Below are 8,293 nucleotides of genomic sequence, written 5' to 3' on the forward strand. Positions count from 1 at the left end.
ATTTTGCCTAAAATGATATTTCGACAATCATAATAATTGCTTATTGAAGGCTTAATGAGATAACAAGTAATGGAGGTCTACCTCAGCCAAAATCATTTCCAGTTTTTTATTGATGTCCCACAGTCATGCTGTTTAGTACACAATATGGCTCATATTGTAACGTTATGCGCACAGACATCTTGGACAGATTTAAAATGACTTTTTTCTTTAGTGGAATTTGGTACCATTTTACCCCATAGGCCCCGCCTCTGAAAATCTGACAATGGAAATCTAGCAAAAAGTATGCCGTGGACCGGAACTTCAATTTTAATAGATTTGTTCATTTAAATTGTGATAAAAGAGTATTATTTCTTTCTTAATACCAGTTGCTGTCTATATGTAAGATTGTCGTATGTCCTGTAAGGAATAAAACCGAACAGGGTGGCATGGAGTTGATTATTTTCCTGTAACAGTATCTCACAAAGTGTTTTATTTCTATTCTACTATAGCAATTGTTCAATGATTTTTTTTAAAGAATGACACGTAGCAATTTTTATTCCTTTGTAGTGAAATTTAATATAAATCTGTGATATCTGTGATAGCTGGCACTCCTGTCAGGGCTGCTGTTATAGAATATTAACCAACACCTTCTGACCAATCAGTATTGAGACTTCGATAGCACTGTGCTAACTAGTACAGTTTTAGAATGATGATCCAAAGCAGGGGTAAATTGAGCATGGGGATCGGGGAACGTCGAGGCCTGTGGAAGTAAAAACTGCCACTGTTAAATACACAAATAAAACCACAAAATGTTCCATCTTTTAAGTTGTGGCACTTTGGCTTATTTTACATTCAGCTTTTCAAGACCGCATGGAAAAACCGACTGTTCCACTGATTGTAAAACGTCTTGACAGCTTTTTCATGACACTGTTTATTGGGGATGATCCATCATCTTACCAAGCAGAAGAAAAAATGCTTTCACTTGCCCCAAGGCCACGTCTTACCCCATCAGAAGATTGTTTCAGGCAACAACACAGACCCACAGTTAATGCTTTGAGGCTAAGGTTTATGAGTTTGTGCGTCTAATACTGTTGGAAAGTATTTGGCGTTATCCTTTCATGAAAATGAGCAGAATATTGCTGTATAAAAAGAACAACACATTGCAGCATGTGATATTTTGAGGTCTAAAAATGAAGGTTTTGTTCACGTTTGCTGATTTGGAAGGATGTCTAGCCAATTCTGAACCTCCTGGCAGAGGCAACCAGGGTTTGGGCTGAAATATCCTGGTGCTACAAAGATATATAGTATCCGATTGAGTGGAACATTTGAGTTATGGTGTGTAATGCATATTTTATACAATCCCTATATAACCATTGCTCAGTTTCAGGAAGAATGCCAATAATGTCCTAAACATATCTATTATCATCAAGATACACAACTGATGGCTGATACTCTTACCATGACAAATTCACACCATGGTTTGGTTATTCGAATACTGAGTTCGCATGTTCGCCCTGAGGGTTTCAGGGTTTCCTCCTGGTACTCCGGTTTCCTCCCCCCATCCAAAGACATGCGCTGTAGGCTGATTGGCATTTCCAAATGATCTGTAGTGTGTGAGTGTGTGTGATTGTGCCCTGCGATGGGTTGGCACTCCAGCCAGGGTGTCCCCCACCCAGTGCCTCGAGTCTCCCGCTCCATGCTCCCTGCGACCCTGTGTAGTATAATCGGTATGGAAAATGGATGGATGGATTATTTCTTAGCTATATTAACTTCAGAGCTCAACGCTAATATTAACAGATTAAGCAGCGCCCTGATTCGTCTCCGTGCTTTCGACCATAATAACCCAGCGGTTATATCTTAGACATCTTCAGGAACCCACTTTGAATATCTTCAGATGTCATTCAAAACACTTATTTGGCTTATTATGACCTGCTACGTGTCTTTTCTCTATATGTCGTACAGTATACGCAATCTGTAATAGTAGTGACCGACAGTCAGTAGGCGCTTTATTCGTCTGCGTGTTTGAATTGGTGCTGGCGGCGCAGGAACACGAGGCCATCTGTGAAAAATCAGTACACCCCGGCGTCTTGAGACGTTACCTAACCAGGAGCTGCCAAAGGCCATTTTAAAGGCAAATACGTCCATGTTACCTGCATTCGACAATGCAGCTGCACGACTGCATGTTTTTCCAACTGTCTCTCAGTCAGAGTGTGTGAGAGCAAGCCCGGTCAGTACAGGTTGTCCTCTCTCTCTCTCTCTCTCTCTCTCTCTCTCTCTCTCTCTCTCTCTCTCTCTCTCTACAGCAGTTAGTGTTGTGCTGCAGACTTACTGACAGCTCTGACAGCTCCATAAAGACACCGCTATAATAACTGCTGTGAAATAAGTGCATTTTGCTCAAAACAGCAAGTTTGGTGACAGTTTAATAGACGGGCTTACTCAACCACTCGACACGCTACTCAGAAGGGATTTTTTTCTCTCTTGCATCACTGGTCGAACAGATCCTCACGCATTGATGTTTAAATTATGGGCCATTATACAGGCTGAGCAGGCAACGCATTACAAATTGTGCCATAACACATCACTTTCCATTTCTGTAAGTTAACATTTCTGGCCTATAACATGGCAGATGGTGAGTTATTTGGCCATTCATCTATTTTCTGAGGTTCCCTTTGCGGTGTTTTCTTTATTTCTCATTTTCTTCTGCACAATGTATGGGCTGCTTTCAGCAACCAGCATGAAGTCCCTTAAATCGTGTTAGTTGTTTAGAATCCCTTAAAAAAAAAAAAAAAGCGCTGATGATTTCTCAAATCTGATTGGTCAGGAGGTGTTGATAAGTTTTCTATAACAGTAGCTCTGCAGCTGCAAAGCACAGATTTATATTAACTCTCTTATGCCAACACATTATCGGTTTTATAGTAACAGCTCATTCACAGGGAGTTGTGAGTATGCTAAGAGTAATAATAATAATAATAAACAGATAAAAAATGTTAAATAAATGATGAATGTCCAATATATATATATATATATATATATATATATATATATATATATGCCCTTGAAATTACCAGTTTAATCCCAAAATTTCCTAAGGATTAAACCACCCTTTAAAAAAAAAAGTAGTGGTAAACAAAACAAATGTTAGCGACCAATTTAACATTTTTAAACGCTTCTTCATGTTGCAAAAATCTGTTTTTATTCCGGTCCTGATCCAGAGCAGAGATGAGTCTCTTTGTTATTGTGAAATTCCTGAGTGTAGCTTTGACTAATACAGTCGCTGTACGGTTGCGTAGGAAGAGCGATCTCGGCTGCAGTTCCATCTTCTTCTCGCAGCTGATTCTGGCAGAGTGAACGTGAATGAAGAAGACCATCCATTCATCAGCAAAACAAAATGAACCAGGCAATGTCTCACCAGGGGAACTTTTAGAAGCCGCCATATCTCATTTATTTCTCTCTCTCTCTCTCTCTCTCTCTCTCTCTCTCTCTCTCTCTCTCTCTCTCTATCTCTCTCTTCAGAGGCTAGTGTGCTCAAACAGATACGCTGTCTAGAAATACATTTTATTTCCCAATGTGCACGCTTAGAAAAATGGTTCTTCAGATAGTTATGGGTTCTTGACTTGCTAAAGGGGTTGTATCCTTGGATCCTTCTCTAAAACTAAAAAGCTCCACTGTAGGCCTCCACGTAGAACCATTATATCTTTAGTACACTAAATTCACTCTTAAAGTGAATGTAGAAATTTCTACTGTCCCTCTTGGAGAACCCTAAAAGGTTCTATGTAGAACGTTATAGCAACGTAGGAAAACATATTTGATCTAAAAGTCTCGTCGATTTTTACACCATTGCCGAAGACAGATATGTGGAAGTAAAAACACAGCGCTAGACTGTGGTCACAGAGACGTAAAAAATTTTTTTTAAAAATCCATCATGGGAATTGGTGTTTTGTTGTTTTTTCCCCCACCGTTATTGTGTCTATGAAGCTTTTTGGTAAGAACAGCCAGTCAATTTAATGTACTAGACTATCGTTACACTTAAAAGTGCTGAAGGAGTTATGAGGAGTTCTGTAACCCTACGCACCCGTGCTTCTCTTTGCACTTACTGAGGGCATTGCGGTTATTAAGACATAATCGTCTCCGTCATCGTCTTCTGTCAACCTTCTCCATCCTTTAGCTGGGTGAATTAGGCAGTACACGTGTGTGTTGCGTATCAAAATCACACACCATCTATAGCTTCTGGTGTGTTTTTGCAAACCTACACCCAGACGTCTCGTTCCCAAAGAAGCTTTCCCGCCATTCTCTGGCGTCAATAAGAGAAAACTGTGAAGTCATAAGTGCTTTGAGGTCAGTGGGTGCTGGTCGGTTTTTGGCTTTGTAGGCGAGCATCAGTGTTTTAAATCTGAGCTACAGGAAGCTAGTGGAAGGTGCGTAGCGATGATGGGGTGGTGTGGGAGATCTTAGGAAGGTTGAAAACAAGTTGCCCAGCTGCATTCTGGATCGGTTGCAGAGGTTGAATGGTGCTCAGGGGCAGACCTGCCAGGAGCGAGTTGCAGGAGTCCAGTCTCGAAACGACTGAACCGAATGTGTCGCTCCGAAGCCCGTCTGGTTGTGTGAGCGGTAGACAGACGGTTGATTGTAGTCAGTGCGTTCGAGGGTTTTAGAAAGAAAAGAGAGAAGTGATACTGGTCGGTAGTTGCTGATCTCTGAGGGATCCAGAGTGGATTTCTTTCGGAATGGGAATGACCCTCGCTCTCTTGAATGAGTAGATGTTACGGAGATATGGAGTAGTGATGAAGGGGAGTAGGTCTTGTGAGAAAATATATATACATGTAGATGTATCGTAACATGGCCTAGATTTAGTTAGCACTTCTATAGTAACAACTTAAAAGGACTTGTATAGCAGATGATCTACATAAACGGGTTTTTAAATGTGTGTAATCGTTGATATGGTTGATAAGTTTTGTGTAAAGAGAATTCAGGACAGATTTTTTTGTGTGTGTGTGTGTGTGTGTGTGTGTGTGTGTGTGTTTCTCTCGAACATGACAAGCTGAATTTTTGTTTGGCTTATTAGCGTCAACGCAGAGAAAACGGTGAGGCGGGTGAGTGGACGTTCCATAACGTTAAATGTAACTATAAACAGATAAAACGTACGACGTTGTTTTTTAATAAATAGACATTGTTAATGTTGGTAAATTGCTGTGGTATGAGAGGAATAAAACTCTTCAGGGCGTGATGTTATTGGAAATTAATTAACGTTGGGAGGGTTACATTGGGGATCGTCCCATCATTGATCAGTTTCTGATTACAGTGTATATCATGGATTTTATAATGATAATGAGTCTTTATTGGTCACATATACATTATAGCACAGTGAAATTCTTTTCTTCGCATACCCCAGCATGTCAGGAAATTGGGGTCCGAGTCCAGGGTAAGCCATGATGCAGCGCCCCTGGAGCAGAGAGGGTTAAGGACCTTGATCAAGGGCCCAACAGTGACAGCGCTGGGGCTTGAACCCCCGACCTTCTGATCAGTAACCTTAACTGCCAAGCTACCATTGCCCCAAGCTACCATTGCCCCAAGCTACCATTGCCCCAAGCTACCATTGCCCCAAGCTACCATTGCCCCAAGCTACCATTGCCCCAAGCTACCATTGCCCCAAGCTACCATTGCCCCAAGCTACCATTGCCCCAAGCTACCATTGCCCCAAGCTACCATTGCCCCAAGCCACCATTGCCCCAAGCCACCATTGCCCCAAGCCACCATTGCCCCAAGCCACCATTGCCCCAGCCACCACTTTTCTATGTAGTGTGCATATTATATTTATATGTAGTATGTAGTAGGTATATATGCCACTGTATTATATAGCATGTTGTACTAGTAAGTGGACGTTTTCATTTCTATTGCATTGTTCAATGCTATGATGATGCTGACGCCTCTACGTTTCATCCGACATCCCGCTTTTTCAAACATCTTCCTCCCTCACGTTTATCTCTTCATCTTGCGTCTCGGCCGATTCCCACTCTTGCTGCCTGTGTGTTCCAGCTGCACGGCCCTCAGAAGAGCGTGGCAAATACTTTCCATACCTCAGCGCACAAAGAGGCGGATATACTGTAACGAGAGGGAGCGAGAGAGGGAGAAAGAGAGAGACGTGTTTCGAACATCTGGTTTAAGCATGCTGAGGGATATTAGTGAAACGGATGATGCCTCTTTAGGGAGCGCAGGCCAGGAGATCGTTCAGCTGGATGATTAAAACCAACCTCTGACTTGGAATTCCATCACATCGTGACATTTAATTGCCTTCTGGATAACAAAAACCTGTCGTTTATTCTGTTTAAAGACAAGCCGAACTGTTTCTGGTCATGCTGTGCACAATTCATCAATATTAATCAGTATTAAAAACAAAATTATCATAAAAAGAAATCCTGCTTTTCTCTAATCTCACCTCAAAATGCAACGGTTTTTACACGTCAATAGCTATCTGATAAAATGCTATGCTAAGATTTGTTGAATTTTATGTCACATTGCCTTTTAAAGTAAAACATTCATGTTACTGTGTTGTTGTTTTTTTTCCCCAGACTCGGAGACTTACAGTCGTGACGTGTATATATTTCTCAAACCAGCCTCCTCGTTTATGAACGCTTTTTACGCTAGCAAAATTAGCTACTGTTTTTATTCGAGCCGTGAAGTAAAACGGCACACTTCGATAATTATTACTTTTGTAAACCAAAACTAGTTAGCATAGCAAGCAGGAATTGCCAAATTGTGGCCAAATCAAAACCTCCTTCCATGAACTGACAAGCTAGTGCATTCAGAGATGTGCTAGCAATGCTAACTGAGCAATCTGAGAGATTCCAAGAAACACTAGCTGTAACAGATGAGAGGAAATATAACTTCATATCATCATATAGAGGTCTAGGTATGACTGGCCTCATATATCTGTATCTTAAGAGAGAACTACCGAACATATTAAAGTATGAGGAATCGAGGATGTACACTGCTGTTTAGCGTTTGGCGCTAAGATGACATTAGAAACCCTTATAGCTACTGTATGCTAGCGGAATTTGCTACTGAGTTTCTTCTTAGTGGAAAAGAAAGTAAAAGCTACTATTTAAGCGAGCTGTGTTTCAGCACAAAAGCTCAGAAATCACAAGATGACGTGACACGATGTCGATATTTCCTCAAATGTTGTCGGCCAGAAAGTTTCGATTCGTGGTTGATGCTAAATGGAGTTACGGTGTAATAGCAGTCATATTGAGTTTTTTTTCCTCAGAACTTTAACAACATACCTGAGGTAAATGTTGATATTCCCGATTGTACTGACTCACTTTCAACATCGCTATGCCTTTGTAAACAATATTTGTGCACAATAATTGATGGCTGTGTGCTAGCGTGAGTCGTGGGAATTTTAGATCTTGCAAATACAAATACCAAATACGGATACGGATGCAGTATTCAGACAGCTAGTAACGTTTTTAACGGGAAATACAGTAGTATACATCCGGTATACATCAATATACATCCATTTTGTGCTTAGAAACCTTGTTTCAGTTGCCTAGAAGCAGCATTCTCATGACTGAAATGGCAAGTATGGCTTTTTAATGTCTGAATACGTAGACTAATACGTAAGCTAATCTATTGTAACCTATACATGGTTTTAAATGTGCACTAGTCGATACACTTCTCGATGTGTGAGTGAATGCTTGCGTGGCTGGGGAATATAAGCGTTCACGCATTAGTGCTTATGAATAAACGCATGAGTATGCCGCTTGTGAAAAGCGAATGTTACGTACTGGAGCTCTGAGAGCAATTTACCTCCGTGGCAGGCCAACGATATTAAGTGGCCATTTATTTAATAGAGCGGTTAAGCAAAGTAAGCAGTCCCTGCGTTCACGGTAATGGCCATACACACTCAAGCGCTCCATTGTGGACCGAGACTCAAATCAATCACGTTATTCAGTGGCCGAGAATTCGCTGCCAAACCCGCTCGCTTTGAAGCAATCACATAAATGACACCCTCGCTTCGATCTCACGCCGATTATGACCACTCTTTTGTAAAAGAAAAAATAAAATAATAATTGAGAGAGAGTGAGAGAAAGAAATAAAATCCTTTTAGAGAATTAAATTAGGAGTTTCCCTTTTTGGGCCAATAGGCCTCGCCAAACCCCGATATAATAACTGTAATAACGTTCTTACAACTTGAAAGTGTTGGTGTTGGCAAGCTCACGGGGGTCAGACTGGGAATTCCTGCTGGATCTACAGGATCACGTTTCAGAGCTCTTTACTGAACCCCAAACACCTGAACACTGCCTTGTCCGGGTCAGCC

The sequence above is a fragment of the Ictalurus punctatus genome, chromosome 5 (assembly GCF_001660625.3).
Source record: "Ictalurus punctatus breed USDA103 chromosome 5, Coco_2.0, whole genome shotgun sequence".
Classification (NCBI taxonomy): Eukaryota; Metazoa; Chordata; class Actinopteri; order Siluriformes; family Ictaluridae; genus Ictalurus; species Ictalurus punctatus.